We start from the raw sequence: 24,047 nt of genomic DNA, 5'->3' as shown, positions 1-24,047 counted from the left end.
AGGGCCTGGAGCCCCAGGTCGGGGAGGGGAAGCCTGCCACCAGACTAGGTTGAGCGACAGTGACCCTTCAGGGCTTCCCATCTCTGAGAGTTCCCACTTTTGCTTAACGGGGATGGAGCAATAAAAGGGCCATTGCTTCATGACCTACTGCCTGCGTAATCTCATCTCGTGCTGGCAGCCACGGGTGAGGAAACTGAGACACGGGGACGTTAAGCGACTCCCCAAAGGGCAGGACACGCAGACAGGAGAGGCAGAGAGGGGCTTCTCTCCCCCACCGAAAGCCCAGCTCTAAACCACCAGGCAGTGAGCAGGGAGTGGCAGTAACTCGCCTCACACCGATCCCGTTCCAAGAGGTACCGCCTCCAGATTCCCAGATCTGCCCGGGACGGTCCCCCACCGCCCAGCGCGCCCAGCAGCTCTCACCTGGGCTCCCCCAGCTCCCCCTCCCAGGCTTCCACCCCCGAGCTCGCCAGCAGCTGGGGTCACGTGAGGCGGGGAGCCCGGGTGAGGGACGGAGGCGGGGCCTCTGAAGACGCCCAGAGGACGGCACCCCAGGCGTGCTGGCGTCCTGGCGCCGGCAGGGGGCGCGCTCTCCCTCCCGCGGGCTTCCCGGCGGAGGTGCCAATCCCTTGGGCTCCTGGGCGGAGGGGGTGGGGCAGGTGGGCGCCGGATCCAGAGATCAGAATGGAAGGACCTTGAATCTGACAGTTTATACTTGGTTCTAGGGCCATGGGGAGTTGCTGAAAGTGCCTGAAGCCTGAGGGGAATCAGAATCACATTTCTGCTTAATTCTTTATTGTTTTAATTATCTCAAATGTAAAAGTAGAATTCATATGGGTGGAAACGCATCTCCAAGCCCAGCTGAAAGGTTAGAAATAAAAAGCTTCAACGTCCTCTCACATCCCGACTCTTGGGAGCCACCTTCCTTTTACCATGTTCATTGTCGTTTTAGTTTTTTATTTATGTGACTTTCATAGCTGTGAGTAATGTTCTCCTACGCCAGTGCTTGGCTTATTCCTGTTAATAGTATCTACTGCCTGGGGCACCTGGGTGGCTCAGTCCGTTGAGCGTCCAACCTCAGGCCAGGTCATGATCTCATGGGTCATGAGTTCCAATCCGGGTGTGGGCTCTGTGCTGACAGCTCAGAGCCTGAAGCCTGCTTCTGATTCTGTCTCCCTCTCCTTCTCTCTGTCCCTTTCCCGCTCACACTCTGTCTCTTTCTCTCTCAAAAACACATTTTAAAAAAACATTAAAAAAAATTTTTTTTAAATAGTATCTATTGACTCTCTGCTGTTGTGACTGTGTTAACCACCTGGGCCCCTTTCTCCCCCCCAGTTTTTCTCTTCTATATTTATTTTGTTATTGTTTCTACTGGATGCTATCACTACTTTGAATAGTAGTCTTAAATGTCCATCTCTCCCTTAGTTTGCATCTCTGGACTCACCTCTGTGTGATATGAACAGTGCCCCTTCCCGTCTGCTGCCCTTCCTCCAGCGCCTCACCTTTTCTTTTTGCTTTAAGATTTGTAGCACGTCTGCCCTAGCCTGTAAAGATAATTCAGTTTGCCATACTTTGCCTGTAGATTGATTCTTAACATTAAAGCCATATGACATTTACGACATTACAGCTATGTAAATATTTTCTCTGCGGAACTAGGGATTTGATAGACATCACCGAGAGGGAAATGGAATCCACCAGCCCTGAACCTGTACCCACGTGAGGCCAGGAGACGCTTTCGGGTCAGTGGAATATTCCAGTGCAGTTGGAGTGCGCACGATAAGTCTATATGTCAACATGGCTGTCTCTCAGAGACATAATGTTCAATTTAAAAATCAAGATAATAGGAAGGAAACTGAGTGCCAGGTGTACGGGAACTCTCTGTACTCATCTTCAATTTTTTTTTTTTTGTACATCTAAAACTCATAAAAATAAGGTCTACTCTAGGGGCACCTGGGTGGCTCAGGCTCGACTGGGCATCCGACTTGGGCTCAGGTCACGATCTCATGGTTCATGGGTTCGAGCCCCGCGTCGGGCTCTGTGCTGACAGCTTGGAGCCTGGAGTCTGCTTCGGATTCTGTGTCTCCCTCCCTCTCTGCCCTTCCCCTGCTCGTGCTCTGTCCCTGTCTCTCAAAAATGAATGAACATTTTTTTTTTAAATGTCGGAAATAAGGTCTACTACAAAAAAGAAAAAGAAAGTGTCATGTGATCAAGAACTGGCATGATCTGATCTGGCTGTCAGGGTCACAGACGGCGTAGGAGCTGAGACTCGATGTCACTAATTCCATCCAGCTACCACCCTAAGAAATGATTTTTTAAGTGAAAAGATCTCCCACTACGGAATGTTGCAGTCCTGGAGGTAGAGACTTGACCAGGCCCCCTGGGACGAAGTGAACTGTTATTCTAGTCCATTTCCATAATGGAAGTCTCCCGCCATCGCCAAAGGAGGGGGGAGTGGAGGTGTTATTAGCACCCCGTGGGGGTATTGAGGATAAAAAGATGGCAATGGCTAATACATAGTGCTGCTCGGAGCCAGAGACTGGTCTAAACGCTTTACCTCTATTTATCTGTTTCAATTTAGCTATATTAATCCTAACACCGAGTCTATGAGGTAAGTACTATGATTCCTACTTTACAGATGAGGGTTAGGGTCAGGGTCAGGGTTAATATTTGTTGGGTGCTTGAAGCAACGTGAAGTGTCAATTTAATGGTGTGAGCTTTCCTTGCCTCTTTATTACCTCGGCTTTGACATCGTGTTTTTTAAATCCGCCGTGATCTAGAATAACTTGAAACTATAGAAATCAGTGTTCAGGGCAGAACCCAGAAACCACTCCTGGTACCTGAGAAATAAGGAGGCGTCGGGTGTTTACCAGGGGCCTGGAGGGGCCGCAGGAGTGCCCTCTAGGCTGGGCTCAGAGACACCCCCACTGGAGCCGGCTACAAACACAGCCTGGCCTAGGGAGCCAAGACCGGGACAGAGCACGGCAGAGTCCCAACATTCACAACACTGGAGGCCAGACACGGACACACAAAGCCCTGCGGCCCTCCCACTAGGCTTGTACAAGAGCAGAAACAACCCCAGGAAAAGCATGGTGGCCTCTGCCGGTCATCTGCCTTCCAGATCTTGCGCGGTGGCAGCCAGTGCTGGAAACGAATCCACATTTTGCAGCACTAGCCGTAAGGGACTCTGGGAAATAATTGCCAGCTTCCCTTCCTCTGCAGGATAAGAAGGCACGCTGGCAGGTGGGTACAGATGCAGAGTGAATCGGTCCCCTTTGTCCCCTACCCTATTTTAAATTATTTTTCATCTGCTTCATCTGTCCACCTCTAAGAGGTGTGGTTTTAAATCTCACGCTATTATTGTGGACTCGTTGATTTTTCTTCTGCTTTGGGGAGTTCCTGCTGCATATATCTCAAACACTTAATTAGGTACATACACGTTCACTTGTTTTTATGTCTTTTTGGTAGATGATGACTTTCATCAGTGCCCAATGTTCTTCTTTCTTCCTATCGGTGTTCTTTTGCTTGAATTCATTTATTAGTTCATTCATTTATTAGTAGTAATAAATTATTGTAATAATTATTCATTTATTATTTGCTTATATTTACTAGTACTTCACTTCCCTGTGGTCAGTATTTACTTGGTATAATTTTCCATCCTTTCATTTTCTTTCTTTTACTTTTTTAAATTTTTTAAAATTTACATCCAAGGTAGTTAACATATAGTGCAATAATGATTTCAGAAGTAGAATCCAGTGATTCGTCCCCTACATAGAACACCCAGTGCTCATCCCAACAAGTGTCTTCCTTAATGCCCCTTGCCCATTTAGCCCATCCCCCACCCCATGCCCCTCCAGCAACCCTCAGTTTGTTCCCTGTATTTAAGAGTCTCTTATGTTTTATCCCCCTCCCTGGTTTTATATTATTTCTGCTTCCCTTCCCTTATGTTCATCTGTTTTGTATTTTAAATTCTCTACCCTTTTATTTTCAACCTGTATGCGCAATTTTACCTTTCACCGCACCTCCCTTGTGTGATATAGCTGGACTTTAGAATTCCAGTCAGAGCGTCTTTGTCTTTCACCGATGTGTTTAACCTAATCATATTCTTAGGACTACTAATATACGTGGTCTTATTTCTACTGCTGCTGTGTATGCTTTCTTATTACAAATTCTCTGCCTCCTTGGTATTCTTCTTTGTCTTCTTTAGGATTTTATTTTATTCTTAATGTTTATTTATTTTTGAGAGAGAGAGAAAGAAACAGACAGAGCATGAGAGGGGGAGGGGCAGAGAGAAAGAGAGACAGAATCTGAAGCAGGCTCCAGGCTCTGAGCTGTCAGCTCAACCGTGAGATCGTGACCTGAACCGAAGTTGGATGCTTAACCGACTGAGCCATCCAGGCGCCCTAGGATTTTTTTTATGTTTATTTGTTTTTAAGAGACGAGGAGAGAAAGAGAGAGGGAGAGAGAGAGAGAGAGAATGAGAGAGGGAGGGGCAGAGAGAGGGGTAGAGAGGATCCAAAGCGGGCTCTGTGCTAACAGCGGACAGCTGGATGAGGGGCTCAAACTCACAAACCATGAGATCATGACCTGAGCCAAGGTCAGACATTTAACTGACTGAGCCACCCAGGCGCCTGAGGATTTATCAAATCTTATTTACCCCCTTTATTTTCCTCAAAAGAAAAAAATCTTCCCATCTCTAATCTTCAATAGTGGCCCTTAAACTTGTAACATGAATACTTCAGTTTCTCCCAGCCAAGTTCTCTAGGCGTCTGCCAGAGCCCTGCCGCGACACCCCCGGATGTGTCTGCACCTCTGAGTCCTGGCTGCAGCTGTAGAGACTAGGTTTCCCGTGTCCCTGGGTTCCCAGCAGCTCAGGCGATATTTGGGCGCTCCGGGCTCCTTGTTCCCATCCTGCCGGGTCGTGGACAGCCAGCCAGGAATGGACCCGAGCCGCGGCTACTGCAGGCGGGTATGCTTGTGTTTATGAAAAGCAGACCTTTCCCAAGGCTGCAGGGGGCTGCCGGCACCCTGACCAAGGCTGCTGATGGACACACATCATATCGACATGACTTACCACTGCCGATGTTGACCTTGATCACCTGGCTGGGTCATGTTGGCCTGGTTTCTCCTCTGAAAAGGCCACTCTGCCCCCCAGCTGTACTCCTAGGAAGGAAGTCACTATGTGCAGCCCACACTTAAGCAGTGAGTTGCTGTGCAGCATCTCCTTGGGGGGAGAAATATCTACATAAGTTATTTGGAATTCCGTGCAGGAGATTTGTCTCTTTGCAATCATTTATTTATATCATTTACCTAATCATTTATTTATATCAGTATGGACTCATGGATATTTATTTTATACTTTGGGTTACAACCCAATGCTGCCTTTTTTTTTTTTTTTAATTTAAAGAGAGAGAGAGCACACGCGCACAAGTGGGGAGGGGGCAGAGGGAGAGAGAGAGAGAGAGAGAGAGGATCCCAAGCAGGCTCCACCCTCAGCACACAGCCGGACACAGGGCTTAATCCTACGACCCTGGGATCACGACCTGATCGTGGTTAGCTCAACCGACTGAGGAACTCAGGCGTCCCCAGTGCTGTTTATCTATTCTGTTGCCCAAACTGCTCCAGCTATGACCACTGGGAGTTCTTCTAGTTGGGTCCTGTGTCTTTTAACATTTTGACATATTGCTCTTGTTGTGAGTGGCGGGGTTGGGGAGGGGGAGGCATATATTCCCACCTCTTTGGAGACTTTGCGACCCCACCGCTGTCAGATGTCAGATGCAGCTGGGACTCAGACTGACCCCCTCCTTCACTCACCCCTGCCACTCGCTACAGGGCCTTCGAACCCGCACCTCTGATTGTGAGAGACCTTGGAGCTGCTGGATGCACTGAACTTGAGACCCTGCCTTTTCCTCTTTCCCCCAGCTGCTGCCCTGGCCTCTCCCTGGGCTGAGTCTTTCTGCCAGTCCCGGCCCCAGAAAAGCTTTGTAACCTTAGTAACAGAAACGCTATCCTCAATGTGTGAGAATAAACATATTTAAAAAACAAAATAAAACAAAACGTCCTCGTCTCCATTCTCTTTGAAACCTACCTTATCGTCTCTATTCCTGAGACTTCAGATAAATGTCCTTTTGCCTGAGACTGTTATTATTACACACCCTCCTCTCTGGCCAACGTGGCATCAAGGTTTCTGGAGGTTCCAGTCCCAGTGGCCCTGGGCAGTCACTTGACCTCCCCAAACCTCTGTTTCCCCATCTGTAAAAGAGGGATAATAAAAGCCTTCAAATAGCCACCACTGACAGAGCACCCGCTACATTTATTAGGTGGTAACTTATGAAAAGCACCTAATATGGGGCCTAATACACATAGTGGGTGCTCAGCAAATGGGAGCTGTTATCACTATTAGTAGTGGGAAGAATCATTTGTCTCCCTCGGTCTCTTTCTCAAGTCCACCTGCTGCTCTGAAGCCCAGACATGACAAAGCCACTCTTCCACTCACGGTCCCTCCAGGATCCAGAACACCGCAGCTTCCTGGGATTGAAGAGCTTACGGAATCTGGCCCTGCTCCGAGACTGGCCTCATCCTCCTTCCCTGCCCCAACCGCACCAGATCCTTCACTGTGCCCCGAATAGGCCTCGCTTCACACCTCCTTGCCTTTGCCTATGCTATTCCATCTGTCCACAATGCGCTTCCAGCCTTTCTCCCTCTGGAGGCTCTCAGGTCTGGGTTTCTGTTCTCAGTGATAGAAACCAGCCAACTAGCTGAAGCTGTGGCTCCTTCCCGCAGTTGGAGCCACCTCCTAGCCACCATGATTGCTGCTGCCGCGTCCGCCCTCCACCCCCACTGACCAGGCTGCGCAACAGTCTGGGGCCAACAGAAGGGAGGAAAGTGCATGGACTCCGAGTCCCACAAACCTGGGTGTGACCCGCATTTGGATCCTAGCTCTGCATTTTATCAGCTGTGTGGCCTCAAGCAAGTTCCCTAGCCTCTTTGTGCCTCATTTTCCTTACTAATAAAATGATAATAATAGTAGTTATTTCATAGGAATGTTGTAAGATTTAAGTAGATAATCCATGTTAAGCACCTTGCAAAATGCCTGGCACACAGAAAGCGGTTAATAAATGGTCCCATTCTCTCTTCTTATTAATATGAGGCAGCCAGGAGTTGCCTGCTCTGCTAGGCTCCATTTATTGATGGATTCAAAGCTAAAAATAGAGCTGCAGCTTTGGGGAGTAGGTCCTTCCAGAGCTAGGAATTGATGCCCTTGCTATTGAGGATGGGGAAGGAGCCTGCTTCTCCCTGCAGGGGCTCTCAGAGGAATATACATCTTGATGCCTTCCTCCCATTGATTCCAGGGCAGGCATGCAGAGGCCAGCCCAGCCCAGGCTGGCGAGCTCTCCTAGCCGGGGTTCTGTGATCCAACAGGCAGGCTTCTAACTCCAGCCCTGCCTTTCACTGGCTCTGGGAACTTGGGCAAGCAACCTTCCCTCTCTGAGGGTCATGACGACTCTCGAGCCTGGGAAATAGACAATGGTAATAATGGAACTTGGAAGAACAAACAGCTTACATGCATAGAGGCCCTAGGACTCTGGCTCATGATGTCCCCTCCCTGAGCCTCACTTTTCGTCTCTCTGACATAGACACAGTAGCCCTCACTTTGGAAGGCTGTTGGGAGTACCTAGAGAGGTCAGGGACAGCAGTCGCTGACAGCAGTAACACCTGATGGGAACCTGAGTTGTCTAATGGCCCACCATCTCCCTGTCAGAGGGTACAGAGAGCAGACAGAAATGTATTTTGGCTGTTTTAGCTATTGATCCACCAGCCTTGGAAAATGCAAAGAAATGAGATCCAACAGGGGCTCCTGGGTGGCTCAGTCGGTTAAGCGTCCAACTTCAGCTTAGGTCATGATCTCACAGTCTGTGGGTTCGAGCCCGGCGTCAGGCTCTGTGTTGACAGCTCGGAGCCTGGAGCCTACTTCGGATTCTGTGTCTCCCTCACTCCTTGCCCCTCCCCCACTCACTCTCTGTTTCTGTCTCTCAAAATAAAATAAGGACATAAAAAAATAAAAAATAAAAAAATAAAAAGAAATGGTATCCAACAGAAAAACACCTCTACTGTGACCTGTTAACAGACTGGCGCTGCCAGTGGATAAGGCACTTCCGTGCAACTGACTTCCCCTGCCATCAGTTCAGTGCTCTTGGCAAGTTGTTCTGTCTCCCAGGACAAGACATTGATTTCCTTAAAGCAGAACCTGAATTGTGGGCAGGAGTCTCCATTTCCCCTTCTGCGGCTAGTCTTAACAGTGACCTCAAAAGGCACAAATCTGGCTTCCAGGGTCACTGAGCCGACCTCCTTCACATAGATACACAGGGCCAGGAGAGCCCACAGCCCCAAGGCCACACACCCTGGATCGTTTCTTTCCTTCTTCCCTTCCTGGGACAGGGTCCGTCTAGCTGCTTACTTATTTCTGACCATTGGGAACGCCTGGGTGGCTCAGTCGGTTGGGCGTCCAACTTTGGCTTAGGTCTCATGGTTCGTGGGTTCGAGCCCGCGTCAGGCTCTGTGCTGACAGCCAGCTCAGAGCCTGGAGCCTTTCTTCGGATTTTGTCTCCCTTTCTCTCTGACCCTCCCCTGCTCACGCTGTCTCTCTCTCTCTCTCTCAAAAATAAACAAAACATTAAAAAAAAGATACCAGGAACCATCAAAATGTAGAAAGGAATTTTACAAACCATCGGGCAAAGAGCAAATGTTCAGGGTATCTTCTTTTTTGTCTCTTTCCCCCTACTTTGAATACAAACTCCATGGGACAGACATCTCAAATGTCCTGCTCACCCCTGTGGCCCCAGCATCTTTACATGGAGCCTGTGGGGAATGAACAGACAAATAAAACGTGGGTCAGGAAAGAACCACCTGTTCTTTGAGGCTATTGGCCAACTTGCATCTCTCTGTAGCTCCATGCCTGGGGGAAATCCGCTCCTTCTTAAACTAAACGATGCATGGATTTGGCAGACTGCAACAGGATGCCCATCCCTCCACAGCCTCTCGCCTGACGGTAAAGTTGTCTTCATCTTTCATTTCTCAGTTTTGACTCACCTCTTCCTGGAGGCTTCCCTTGATGAACAATTCCATCACTGTCCCTGCCGTCATCAACCACTATCACCGCTTTCCACTTTGCCCCGGGGAGCTGGCTTAGCTTGGTGGTTACAGTCGAACTGGCTGACTTCAAATACTGGCTTCGGCTCTTACTAACTGCCTGAGCTTGAATAAGTCATGTTAGCATTCTGAGAAGTGTTCTCCTCATCTGCAAAGATTCTGAGGATGACTCCCCTTGTCTAAGTCACAGAGCTGTTGTAAGGTTTCAATGAGATACAGTACACAAGCTCTTCCATGGGAGCTGGGTGCAGAGACCTAGCTCAGTTTGCCATTACTGCTGCTGCCTTTGCGATCCTCATTATTCTAGCACTGACTGAGACAACCTTGTGATTGTTTTCATGTCTGCGTCCCCAACTTACCTGGAAATCAGGACCTGGGGTGTCCTTTACTCCCCCGCTCCCTGTCTTCCCGTGTACCTGTCATATGGATAGTGTGCTCACACAGCGTTTGTTGGATAAACAATTAACTAAGTCAAAGAGATCACAGGTGCAAAGACTGATACATAAAACACCAAAATTTCATACATTAGAAAAATAACTATAACTTAATGTCACCCAGGAGTGGGGGAAACGGCAAGTGGTTAATTCCTACATTATATAAGGGTTTCATACACACCAATGAAAAATACCTGAGTTGCTAAGAGATAAGTCTGGACAAAGGTCACAAGCAAGCAATTTGAGTGAGGAAGTAGAAGTAGTAAGTAACCAGAGAAGAATACTCTCTTTTTTTTTGTCAGTAAACGTCTTTTATAATTATTTTTTAATATAATTTATTGTCAAATTGGTTTCCATCATGGAAGAATATTCAACCTTCAATAGGAAATGGGAAACAAAAGTGAGATACAAATGAAAACAACAGTAATATAGGATATATATTTCAATATGAAGTTATAACACTACAAAATGTCCAGTAGCAGAGTGGTTACGTAAATAATGGTACATTGGTTCAATGGCATGATGTTCCACCATTAAATAATTACAAAAACATGGAAACGATTGCTTATAATACAGTAAGTCTATGGACAGACTGCCAAATTAGATTAAAGCATAATCACAAGAGTGCAAAATATTCATCCTGACTTGATGAAAGTGTGGCAGAAAACACTAGAAAATGAAAATAGTTGCCTTGATGAAAAAAAAAAAAGAATGTCCACCATACACCAGACACTATGCCAAGGGCTTATTTCTATTAAACAAGAGTACAGAGAAGAGATAGAAGAGCTCACAGAAATAAAAGCAAAACAACCGAAGGAAATAAAACAAGCTGTCAGGATTCAGGAAAATGATGATATCGCAGAAGTTAAAAATCAACATGAACGTAGCACCACAGAAAGCAGACTCTGTTGAAACACCACCAGGGGCAGAGTGGTTAGAATGAGGAATGTGAGGGGCGCCTGGGTGGCTCAGTCGGTTAAGTGTCCAACTTTGGCTCAGGTCATGATCTCACGGCTCATGAGTTTGAGCCCTGCATCAGGCTCTGTGCTGACAGCTCAGAGCCTGGAGCCTGCTTCAAATTCTCTGTTTCCTTTCTCTCTCCCCCTCCCGTGCTCACACACACACACACACACACACACACTCTCTCTCTCTCTCTCTCTCTCTCTCTCAAAAATAATAAACATTTTAAAAAACTTAAAGAAAAGAAATGTGAGAAAAATGGAATGGAGAGATTTTTCTTAAGCTTAAATGATGGAAGAACATGACAGAGACCATAGACACGTAACAGAAAAAGTAATCCAAAAAACACATCAAAGAAATATTCGAAGATATAAGAAAATGTTTTTTGAAAAAGGAGACATTGAAAAGATCATGAGACCCAGGGAAATGGATTCATAATGATCAAAACCAAGTATGTCCTAATAAAGCTATTAGATCTCAAAGTTGTTAATAATAATAATTAATAATAATAATAATAATCCTTTGGGCAACTTGACAAAAGGGAACTAGTCACTTACAAGTGGGGGCATACCAGGCTGGCCTCTGACTTCTTCATGGCAGCATCCAGCATTACAACTCAATAGAGCACCACCTACAAAGGAAGAAAGTGTGACTCAAGAATTTTATTTTGAGCCAAACTGCTGATCGAGTATAAAGCAGAAGACAACATTTTTGAACATGTGTGGGAGTTTGGAGGCTGAAGCAAAAGCACAGTCTGGATTTATTGGAAGAACAGGACTTTTTTTTTTCCTTTTGGTGACCTACAGTCTTAGTCATAGTTTCATTTATTTGTTTATTCAACAGACACTTAAAGACCCTGGTACGTGTTAGGACCTGTGTCCCCAGACTATAAACGAATCTTACATCAAGGGCTGGCGGGTGGAAGGAAAGTTTCCTTGAAAAGGTGAGTTGGCCTTTGAAAAGTAAGTGGGAGTACATGAAGGAAAGGGTATTCCAAGCAAGGAGAAGAGCAGGCAGGCATGAAGGAATGGAACAGATATTCTAAGATAAAATTTAAGATCTCATCAAAACTGTTTTCTGGAATGTGCAGACATCTGGAATGGGATCAGTGGGTAAATCCTAAAGACTCAGGATTGGGAATGCTAGGCTTTTAAAAGGCTTAAACTTCATCCCACAGGGACTGTGGAATCTTGGAATGGTTGAAGCATGAAAACCACTGTTTAGTTGCAGAAGAAAAAGATCAGAGGTTCCACGAGGATTCAGATTTCACTATTCCCACAGCTGCTTAAGCTAGCATTCATACTTGATGATACACATTCTAACCATTCCCTTTAAAGTCGGGAACAAAGCAAAGTTGCCCACTAGTACTACTTTTGTTCAGTGTTGCATTGGAAGTTCTGGCCAGCACAGAAAGACATGAAAAAGAAATTTAAAGGGTAAGGATTACTGTGACCATCTACATATTGTTCATTGCTGAGTCAAGGAGTGAGCTTGTATATTTCCTTCCTTCTGCATCTTTATGTTTTTCCTGGAGTTTTACATTGTCTATCCTTTGTTCTGCACTATTTATTTGCCTTTCTTACTGAGGGGCAGAATCTTCCCAACAACATGATAAGATCAGTTTTTCTTATTCCCATTTTGTAGATGGAGAAGGAGGCTGTGAGGAATTGACAAATACCGCAGCCAATACACAGTGGAGATGGGACTCTTATCTGTCTTGGTTGGATGACTCTCTCAGCCCTAGGCTGGCCCTATATGAAGAAACAGAATACATGTCAGGGAGACGGTGGTGTAGTGAGGGTATGTTTCCATTATCTGAACCTCACAAAGTTCAGAAAGAGGAGGACACTGTAGAAAATCCCAAAAGGCATCTGATTAATAAAAGTCTATGAAATGATGCACAGAGGGCTAGCCAGTTTTGCCAATATTCAACTCCCCAAGGAGGCTAAGAAACCTATCCCTTGCACCAGGACTTTTGCACATTCCATCCAACATCCAAGTATATTCCAGACACACTTCTTGTGTCTGGCTCTTCCTCATCCTTCAGGTCACCTCATTCTTTCCCCTTCTCAGAAAGCATCCCCTACACACACCAGTTACTCTTCATCTATTCTTCATCTCTACTTCCCTGGATTGTTCAAGGCTTTGTTACCAAGTCAGGCTCCTTCCTCCCTGAGTGAGGATGTTTCTTGCATCCTTCTTGCAGGCTCCCTCAGCCCTGGGGTGCTCATCCCACCAGATCATCAGATTAACCCATTCCTATAGAGGTCACCATCCCTAGCACCTGTAGAACTAAGGGAAATAAAGTACTTGGGGTGGGGGTGGGGGCCCTGGGTGGCTTAGTCGGTTGAGCATCCAACTCTTAATTTTGGCTCCGGTCATGGTCCCAAGGTCATGGGATTTTGCCTCATGTTGGGCTCTGCACTGAGTATGGAGCCTGCTTAACATTCTCTCTCCTTCTGTCCCTCTCCCCTGCTCTCACTCTCTCATAAAATAAAATAAAAAAAAATTATAAAATAAAATAAAATAAAAAGCATTTGGAATATTCCATGTTATTTTGCACCCGGAAGCAGAGGACTTCCTTTTGAGCACAAGTGAGAGCCCCTCAGGGTTTCCTAATCTTTTCTCTAAGCTCCCACACCTAATCATCTACTTAGTCAATAAATTTCTTGAGCACTTCTCATGTGCCAGGCCTGTGCCAAGCCCTGGGTATACACACCAAGACAGCCACTCACTACATGAGGGTCCCCAGCTGACAGAGAAGTAGGGGCCAAGACCTAGCCCATGGACCAATCACCAGACTGTGGGCTCACAATATGTCTGGTCCATAGAGTGCCTTTTCCTAATTCCTTCAAAAGCACTGGATGGGCCTGAAGCAGCCCTGCACATCACTGAATGAGATCCATATGGTATCCACACGTGTGGAGTTACAGTTCAGTGGGGAACAGACAAATAATTCAACTACTAAATATGTAATTAGAATTCACTCTTATTTTGATGGTGAGGATACTGCATTCCTAAGAAGCAAAGTCAGTGGCCCAAGGCTACTTCACTAGTGCATGACAGAGAAGGGTTCAAACTCATGTCTCCTGGCTCCAAAGACCACAATCTGCCCGCAGAATGAAAGAGGCATTTGGGGCACATCAGCATTCATGGTGAGCATCAGTCCCAACCTTTATCATTTTGGCTTCTCCCTCTTCCTGACCACACAGGTGATAAAACTGGCTTTCTCTGATCCTGAAGGGCTCTCCTCTTGACCTTGCCAGGCTTTTCGGCTCAGCTCACTTGGATACACCTGCTGCCTATTGCAGAGGGTTTTAATGAAATGACATTTTTTACTTCCTGACTCATGTGTCTTTTGGACCTAGTCATTTATCCCGGGGGCTGGGCTGGGGACAGACCTGAGTGATGGCCCCTGTGCTATACTCATGATTCCGTTCACAGTGGCAACTAAAGCCATCATATATCTAGGAATAAGCTGATATGAATAAAATTATAAAACTTTACTGAAGGGCATAAAAAAAGATCTGAATAAATGGAGAGACACACCATGTTCCTGGATGGAAAAGGCTCAGTGTTATAAAGGTGTCAGTTCTCCCCAAAGTAATCTGTAAATGTAATGTAATTTCAATCAAAATATCAAAGCTACCTTTTATGGGATTTGACAATCTGATTCTCAAGTCTAACAGGAAGAAAAAAATATCCCCCCAAAATTTTTTTTTAGAATTTTTTACTGTTGTAAAATATACATAACATAAAATTTACCATTTTAACCATTTTTAAGTATACAGCTCCGTGGCATTAAGTGCACTCTCAGTGCTATACACCCAACACCACATCCATCTCCAGAATTCTTTCATCTTCCCCAAGTGAAAGTCTGTCCCCGCTAACACTAATTCCCCGGGGCACCTGGGTGACTCAGTCAGCTGAGCGTCCAACTTCAGTTCAGGTCATGATCTCACAGCTTGTGGGTTCAAACCCACATCAGGCTGTGTGCTAACATCTTGGAGCCTGGGGCCTGCTTCAAATTCTGTCTCCCTCTCTCTCTGCCCCTGCCCCGCTCACACTCTGTCTCTCTCTCAAAAATAAATAAACATTTAAAAAAAAACACACTANTCCCCTGCTCACACTGTGTGTGTGTCTCTCTCTCTCAGAAATAAATTTTTAAAAAAATTAAAAAAATTTTTTTAAATCAAATGGACAGAGAAAGAATTTATTTAAAAAACAAGAGTTTTATTTCTTTATTTCCTTCCTCCCCTCATTGTTTATCTATCTATCCATCCATCTATATTATGTGTAGTATTTCAAATCCACTCGGAAAATATAGACAATTTAATCAACACCATTAGGACACATGGCTCTCCAATTTGAAAGATGGAAAATTTGAACTCTGCCTTACACCAGACACACATACAAAGTACCTTTGATTTAGAGAGATGAATGTAAAAAAACAAAACCTCATAAAAACATTAGAAGACAGGTGGGAAAGGTGGATAGATTTGACTACATTTTGCTTCAGAATGACAGCGACTGCATAAGCCAAGTTAAAAGACAAGTAACGGGCCGGGGGGGAAACAAACCTGCCCCAGAAACGCAGGAAGGCAGCGAGTACCTCTCTCAAAATAACAATTTTGCTTTTATTTTCTCTACTTCCTTATGTCAATCAGAGGCTCCACTTTACCTCCAGGAGAATTAGTGCTTTCATAGCAGGAATATAAAGAAAGAGAAACAGCCAACGTTCAGATGTCATTGTTTTTGAACTTCCCAGATCATCAGAAACTACCCTTTTGAAAGGCAGAGGCTTTGATTTGGAAGAAGCTGCTTTTGCCAAAGAAAAATGCTCTCGAAAATGGAAAGGGAAGGTCCTGAAGGAAGCTGAAGATGGAGTTTATACCTTAACTATAGATTGAAAGAGGGCAGAGAAGACCCAGACCATGTGCCGCCTGGGGAAGTCAGTGGGGTCCCTGGGATGTTAGAAAGGGAGTGGAGCAGACAGGGCCTTGGAAGAGGTCAAGGGGGCCTGAGATGAGAGAGCCAGACCTGTGGGGCCACAAGGAGGGGAAAATAGTCAACGACCAGAGATTGCTAAGCCCTCCTTCATCACTACCAGGGGGCTTCCTGGGCGCCAGGCCTTCACCGGCACATCCTCCGTGGCCACTTAGGTGGGTGCCCCAGGCCACTTTGGGCCACTCAACTCTTCACTCTCCAGCCAGGGCCTTCACTGACAGTTGTGTGGGGCGCTCAGGAGTGATGCCCAGCTCTGTCCTTAGACTTTGCCGAGTCCATCCACACTTATCCCTATCAATGTCACCCCTTTCTAAATGGCTTAGGACCCTTATCAGCCTCCGAAACCAGAGGGTGGGATCATTGACACCCATAGAAGAGGTGGTACAATGGAAGTGAAGACCCCTTGCAACCTGTACTTGCTAGAACTAGGTAACGGTAAAATCTGCTTTGGCTAAAGAGATCCACAATATATAAGGAACTCTTAAAAATCAATAAAAAATATACCAATAATGCAATAGAAAAATGGGCAAAGGATATGAAAAATAAGACGCACAGAACTACAAATCTCTAACAAAGTGTATGAAAAGATGCTCAGTGTAGCTCTAATTAGGAAAATGCAAATTAAAACAATAAGATGTACTTTGCCTATCAAAATGGCAAAAATTAAAAGGCAGCTAAGGGGAGAAAGTACGCTCATGTGCCGCTGGTGGAAGTAGTCATTAGTAAAGCCTTAGTAAAGGGCAAGTTGACAGTCCATAGAAATTTTAAGGGTTTTTTTTTTTAAGTTTATTTATTTACATTGAGAAAAAGAGAGCATGGGGAAGAAGAGCAGAGAGAGAGAATCCCACAAAGGCTCCAGGCTGGCAGCCAGGAACCCCACTTGGGGCTCGAACTCAGGAAACTGTGAGATCATGGCCGAAATCAAGAGTCGGATGCTTAACTTGACTGAACCAACCAGGTGCCCCTCAGGTGAGATGTGAAACATGCACACCTTTAAATCCAGCAGTTCTTCTCCAACCAAAATGTCCCTCCAGGTAATGAGAGGATCTTGGGTAAAGCGTGTCTGCCCAACATGAGTGCAGTAGGGCCGTTTCCCAACATTGTTGCTATAGTGAAAATCTGTGTAATAGATTGGGAGTGCAGTGGGGGGAGNAAAAAAAGAAGAAGAAGAAGGTGAGAAGTGGCCCGTGCGGATTTGGGAGAAGACATTCTAGGCAACAGGAAGAGCCGGTGTGAAGGCCCTGAAGCTGCATCTGCAGGAAAGGGAAGCCGCCATTGTGGCTGGAGCCCAGCGGGGCAGAGGGGAGAGGCGTCTGGAAGGAGGGCGCACTGGACACCCATGGGAGGTGGGATGGGTAGGCAGGTCATGTAGGACCTCGTAGGCCACTGTAAAGGTGCTCTGATATGTGTGCTCTGAGATTGGAAACCACGGGAGGGATTTGTTATTAAGATTAAAAAAAAAAGAGCAGAATATAAGACCAAAGTATAGAATGATAGACTTAAAAACTCATTTTAAAAATACTAAAAGGAGGGCGCCTGGGTGGCTCAGTGGGTTAACCGTCCAACTCTTGATTTCGGTTCAGGTCATGATCTCACAGGTTGGTAGGTTCGCGACCCGATGGGGCTTTGCGCTGACAGCTCAGAGCCTGCTTGGGATTTTGTCTCCCCCCACCCTGCCCCTCCACCCCTCACTCTCTCTCTCTCTGTCTCAAAAATAAATTTAAAAACATTAAAAACAACACTGAAAGGAAATACCCAACATCGACCACAGCTGCTGCTGTGTTAGAGTGACAGGATTATTCATTTCCCCCCTCTCTGTTAATGTTTGTAAGAAAAACCTTTTTAGAAGGCTTGCTTTTGTGCACTGGCTCTGGATGGGGAAACGACGCTGAAGGAGGAGGAAGGGCATAGAGGGCTGTGGAGAGTTGGGGGGGCCTGGAGGCCAAGATGGGGGCAGACCTGGAGGGAATGGGGCTGAGGCTGAGGCGGGAGGGGGACAGGCCGGGGAAGGAGACAGGAGACACGGAGGCAGATGGAGAGACGAGAGGTGGCCGCCAGGGGGGGTCCCCCACCCCACCCCCACGCCCTGAGCCTGCCCTAGGCAGCTGAGCGGCATTCCAGCATTTCAGGAAGCCCCACGGCTACGGCTACCTGGACCGGATGATCCTAAGCAGGGAAACCTGAGCGCTCCCGGGGCCGCGTCTGGGAGGGGGACCCGGGTAGGGCCCGGCACAAACCCGCACAGAAGCACCTGGTACTTACTCCTGAGAGCAAGGCTGGGGCTGCACAGCGCTACCACGCTACACTCANAGGGGGGGTCCCTATGGGAATCCCCCAAAATGCCTTCAGGGATGGGTGATGCCCCTCCCACTTCCTCCCGCCCCCAACTCGAAGCAGCTGGGGAGGCAGTACCGGTGATGCCCCTCCCACCTCCCCTCGCCCCTCCCCCCAGCTGGAAGCAGCTGGGGACAGTTCTGTGCACTTCCCCCTCCCCACAGCAGAGGTTCCCTGGGCTCTCCTGCCTCGGGGCTCTCAGTCTAGCTGGGTGGGGCGGCTCAGCCCTCCAGCCGGGAACAATTTAGGAATGCAGGGAGCTGATGCCCCAGCAGCAGCCTTTGACCAGTGCCCAGTGACAGCTGGTGGCTCGAGGCTGCAACCTCCTTGCCTCTCGGAGGGCGATTCCTGACACCTGTTCTGCACAGGCTTTCAGAGGATCCCCAGAGGACCTGGGCCCCAGCTGTGTGAGTGGTGGCCCGCTCATTAATTTACTTTTTAGCGGTCTTCTTCTCTCCCTGCTTCATTTCTCCACTCTCTTAAAGGTACTTTCTGGGATGATCTTTCAAGTGAACCATTGGAAAAAAAAGAATCGTCTTCCTAGGGTGTGCTTTTGAGGGAATCCGAACTAAGGCAGACCCTTCACGGTGGGGCCGTGCACGTCCCTGGGACATAACATCGGGAGACACACAGGGCTGTGGAGACGGATCAGTGGGCTCGGGCAGTGACAGCCTGATTCCCTCCATTATAAAATCCCCCATCAACCTTTCATATCATAATTTCATCCTTCGATGATTATTGCCCAACTCCATTATTTTATTAGTGATTGTAAAAAAAGAAGAAGAAGAAGAAGAAAGGTAATTTTCTAATACTATCAATCCTTCTATATTTATTAGTTGGAATTTTTTTATAAGAAACTACCACTCAGAAACGATGGCTTTAGGCTGAGATGAAATAGAAGAATGACAGGATAAAGGCCTAATCCTCTCCCTGTCGCTGCTAATTCTCAGGATGACTGTGTGGCCTGGTTACTGCCAATGGTGTTTAAAAATATTTTGGTGATTTGAGGCTTTCTCTCTCTCTGAATGTCAGTATGGACAGATGAGTGTTTATATATTCAGTGTGATCCCATTACTCTGTGACAATGTCCTTGCTCGCAAGATGTCCCAGACTCGTGTTGTCTATTTCCTGCCCCAGATCTGGAATCAGCTGCTTTTCCAAGGAGCCCTGATTCTTGGTTAGAGAACACAATCTAGGCACTAGGTGTGCTCATTGATAAGTGAGTTACCACTGCTTCCAAATTTTTCAGTGAATGGAGCTGGAAAATACATACTTTTGAACAGAAAGATAAAAGGATTATGGGGGTGCCTGGGTGGCCCAGTCGGTTAAGCGTCCAACTTCCACTCAGGTCATGATCTCACGGTTTGTGGGTTCGAGCCCCGCGTCAGGCTCTGGGCTATCGGCCCAGAGCCTAGAGCCTACTTCAGATTCTGTGTAGTACTGATTCTCTGTGTAGTACTGTGTAGTACTTCAGATTCTCCCTCTTTCTGCTCTTCCTTGCTCATGCTCTCTCTCTCTCAAAAATAAATAAACATTTAAAAAATTATGAGTTCCAGGGGCGCCTGGGTGGCTTAGTCGGTTAAGCGTCCGACTTTCGCTTAGGTCATGATCTCGCGGTTCGTGGGTTCGAGCCCCGCGTCGGGCTCTGTGCTGACTGCCAGCTCAGGGCCTGGAGCCTGTTTCAGTCTGTGACTCCCTCTCTCTCTGACCCTCCCCTGCTCACGCTGTCTCTCTCTCTCCTAGAAATAAATAAAAAAAAACATTTAAAAAAAAAATTATGAGTTCCAGCTAATATCTCAAATTCTAATATACCATTTCAGGGATTTTACTTAACTTCTTTGGTTTTATCTTCATACCTCTTTTCTTTTTCTCTGAAGATCTCAGATTCTAGTATTCACATAGTTACTTCTTTGTATTATGCAATGATTTATACAAAATAGTTACAAAAACAACGCCATATTTGTGCTAACAGTAAGACTTCCAAATGCAGTCTTAAAATTTCTTTGCATCCCTTTTTATCCTTACAAAATATTTTTTTAAGCATGTACCATTGATATATCATGTGGTAAAGCGACTTCAGGTAATTATTTTCACTGAGTGGTTATATCACCAACTTAATAGACAGTTAAGGTCCTCCATTTCAGATCGTTTTCAAATTTTAGACACTCCTTTCTTTTTGATTTTAATATTATTTTTGAATGTGTGAAATATTCATCTGATTGCAAAGCCAAAACCGTATAACAAAATGTATTTAGAAAGTTTCGCTTCCGTCACTGTCCCCTCCACCATGGTATTTCCTCCATAAGCAGTCATTTTTTTTTATTGTTGGGTGGTGGGTTTTTTTTTTTCTTCCAGTGTCTCTTTTTGCATATAAACAATTTGTATACATATCTATACCCCTTCCCATCCCGTTGTTATGCAAAAGATAACATGCTAGATGTTCAATTCCACACCTTGTATTTTTCACTTAGCAGTATATCCTGGAGCTCATTCCAATCTTCCACATTTCTTTTTACAGCTGGATAAGTACCCTTTGGTTCCTTGGTGCGAATGTACCACACAGCATATTCAGCCCGTCTCCCTAATGATAGACATTTGGACTGTTTCCAATCTTTTGTTATCTCAAATAATGCCACAATGAATAACCTTGTGCATAAATCATTTTAACATTTTTTCCAGGGTTTCATTAGGCTAGAGTCCTGGAAGTGGAAACATTGGGCCAAAGGGTATTTTTTTTTTTTTTTTTTTTTTTTAGGCATTGCCAAGGTCACCTCCCAAAGAGTTGTACTATTTCACATTCTCCCTAATGACTATCTTTCAGTCATTCATTCAAGAAGAAGATATTGAAACAGTGACAAAGATCAACACAGTCCCTGAGTTCAGGAGCTTACAGTCTGGTAAAGAAAGAGAAGGAACAGATCATCACACCAAGAATCGTTCCGATGTGTATCAGAAGAAGTATCAACTCCATAAAAGTTTACAACAGAAGCCCTAACCTGATTGGGAGTGTCAGTCAGGAAACCTTCCCTGAGGAATAAGATCTAAGCTGACATTGGATGAACAAGTAGGAATTTGCCAGGAAAAGTGGGTGGAGGAAGATACCTGAGTAAAAAGGAAATAAAAATAGAAATCACAGTTACCAAATTAGGGAAAATTTATATCACAATCTATGGAGTCCAGTAATCTTCATTCAGAAGATAATTTAGAATTTAAAATTACATGGTTAAAAAAAAAATGCTGGAGCACCTGAGTGGTTCAGGTGATTAAACTTCCTACCCTTGATTCCGGCTCAGGTCATATGCTCTCACAGTTCTTGGGATCGAGCCCTAGCCCCAAATCGGGCTCTGTTGCACTGACAGCGTGGAGTCTGCTTGGGATTCTCTCTCTCTGCCTCTCCCCTCCCCGGCCTCTCAAAATAAATAAATAAACTTTTTAAAGTTTTTAAAATTTTTGTATTAAAATTTTTTAAGGGTTTCTTGATTTTTGAGAGAGAGAAAGAATGCAAGCAGGGGAGGGGCAGAGAGAGAGGGAGACACAGAATTAGAAGCAGGCTCCAGACTCTGAGCTGTCAGCACAGAGCCCAACACGGGGCTCGAACCTACAAACTGTGAGATCATGACCTGAGCTGAAGTTGGACACTTAACCGACTGAGCCACCCAGGCGCCCCAATGAATAAATATTTTCTTTAAATGCTGAAAAAGGTGTGGCTGGGTGGCTCAGTCTGACTCTGATTTCAGCTTAAGTCATGATCTCATGGTTGTGGGTTCAAGCCCCACGTTGGGCTCTGCGCTGACAACACAGAGCCTGCTTGGGATTCTCTCTCTCTGCCCCTCCACTCATGCACATGCGCTCTCTCTTTCAAAATAAATAAAATATTTTTTTTAATTAAAATAAAAATGCTGAAAAAGAATGAACTCCATATGTATGCTGCTTAAGACCTAGAAAAAGAACAAAATAAAGAAAAGTAGAAGAAAATTAATAAAAATAAGATAAATTCATGAAGTAGAAAAGAAAAAGCAGTGAAAAGAACAAATTAAAACTGGCCCTTTGCAAATATTTTGTAAAGTACAAAACCACTAGCGAGCCTAATTAAGAAAAAAAGGCGTGGTGCTTCTAGAAACAGATATAGATCGGGGCGCCTGGGTGGTGCAGGCAGTTAAGCGTCTGACTTCGGCTCAGGTCATGATCTCGCGGTTCGTGAGTTTGAGCCCCGCATCAGGCTCTGTGCTAATAGCTCGGAGCCTGGAGCCTGCTTTGGATTCTGTGTCTCCCTATCTCTCTGCCCCTCCCCCACTTGTGCTCTGCCTCTCTCTCTCTCAAAAATGAATAAACTTTTTTAAAAAAATTAGAGACAGATCATGAGAAAGGAGATAAACTGTAGGTATAGACAGGGCTAACGGAATTTAAAGATGACATTATGGCCACAAATCCACGGGAGGGTGACACCCTATCAAAATAGAACTTACCAAAATTGACTCAAGAAGTAGAAAAACTACACAGACTGATAAAGAAAAGATTTAAAAGGCTACTAAAGAGCTACCCGTTAAACAAGTCACGGGTCTCTCTCCCTCCCTCTTAACTTTCTACCTTTATTTGTATGTTGGCCCCACGCCCTCGTGTTACGTAGTCGCTTTGTGACCAGCCAGAGACCCACTGGCCTACATCGGAAGTGACGTCACTGATGGCCTACATCTCATCCGCTGCTGACTCTGGAAAGAGTACCAGCTGTGCTGTTAATTATAATAGTAACAATAATAACAATAATCAAACCTCCTGGCTGATCACCCACAGCGTCGATCAAACACAGGACTGGCCTATGAGTCACGCTCCCCCTCCATGGCTGTGGTGTTGGGACACTATGGCAGCTCCGCCCAGCTCACACGGGTCTTGGGGGGGGCGGGGTTCCCAAGAAGCCGTAAGCCGGTGGAGGACCACAGTCCACACTGTAGCAATCTAGCACTTTCAGACAATGAAACAGGAAGGAACCAAGTAGAGCATGTAATAGATTGGAGAATGGCGTAATGAATGGTGACCTCGAGTCAGACAAAGCCGCGTGATACAGCTAAAATTTAACTAGGTGCTATCCCAGACATTATTCACTCAACATTGAACAAACACCTTTGGGGCACCAACCTTGCCCCAAAGAACAAACCAGAATATCCAAGAACACCTGTCCTTGTGGGGCTTGGGTTCTGTCCTTTGAGCTGCGTGACCATAAGAACACGACAGAATTTAAGATCCTATCCAGCTCAAAAGTCTTTACTGTAAAATGGAAAAATGTGTTTACATATCTTAAGAGATAAAGAGAGGCAAAACCCAGCCCCGACTTGAGTGGGAGTACAGCCTTCTTTGAGAGAATTAGATAATATGAGTAACTGGAATCCAGAGAATTAAATAATATGAGTAACTGGAATGCAGAGAATAGCCTACATGTTTCTAAGTTACGGAGAGGCGCTCTAGAATAGTGATTAAGCACATGCATTCTCAGTCCGAATCCCAGCTCTGCCGCGCATTGGCAGGTGACGGGAGACAAGTTCCTTATCTTCTCTGTGCCTCAACCACCTTGTCAGTGGAATGAAAATAAAAATTGTATTTGGAGCGCCTGGGTGGCTCAATAAGTTAAGCGTCTGACTCTTGGTTTTGGCTCAGGTCACGATCTCACAGTTGGTGAGTTAAGCCCCGAGATGGGCTCTATGCTGACAGGGTGGAGCCTGCTTGGGATTCTCTCTCTGTCTGTTTCTCTCTCTCTCTCTCTCTCTCAAAATAAATAAATAAACTTTAGGGGCTCCTGGGTGTCTCAGTCTGTTAAACATCCAACTTCAGCTCAGGTCATGATCTTGCGGTTTGTGAGTTACAGCCTTGCACTGGTGCAGAGCCTGCTTGGGATTCTCTCTCTCTCCCTCCCTCTCTTTCTCTGTCGCCTCCTCACTTGTGCTCTCTCTCTCTCTCTCTCACTCTCTCTCTCTCTCTCAAAATAAATAACCTTAAAAATTTTTTAAATAAAATAAACTGAAAAAGATAGTACTTCTCTAATGGGATTGCTCACATAAAAAATATTTAATGGGGGCCTACCAAATGCCAGGCATTATTTTAGGTATTTAGGAGACATCAGGGAACAAAACGAAAGTCTTGGCCTCTAGCAGGAGAGAGAAACAATATGCCTGA

This window comes from Crocuta crocuta, unplaced genomic scaffold, assembly GCF_008692635.1.
Source record: "Crocuta crocuta isolate KB4526 unplaced genomic scaffold, BGI_CrCroc_1.0 scaffold214, whole genome shotgun sequence".
Classification (NCBI taxonomy): Eukaryota; Metazoa; Chordata; class Mammalia; order Carnivora; family Hyaenidae; genus Crocuta; species Crocuta crocuta.
The sequence above is the reverse complement of the archived record's forward strand: the minus strand, read 5'-3'. Positions refer to the sequence as shown.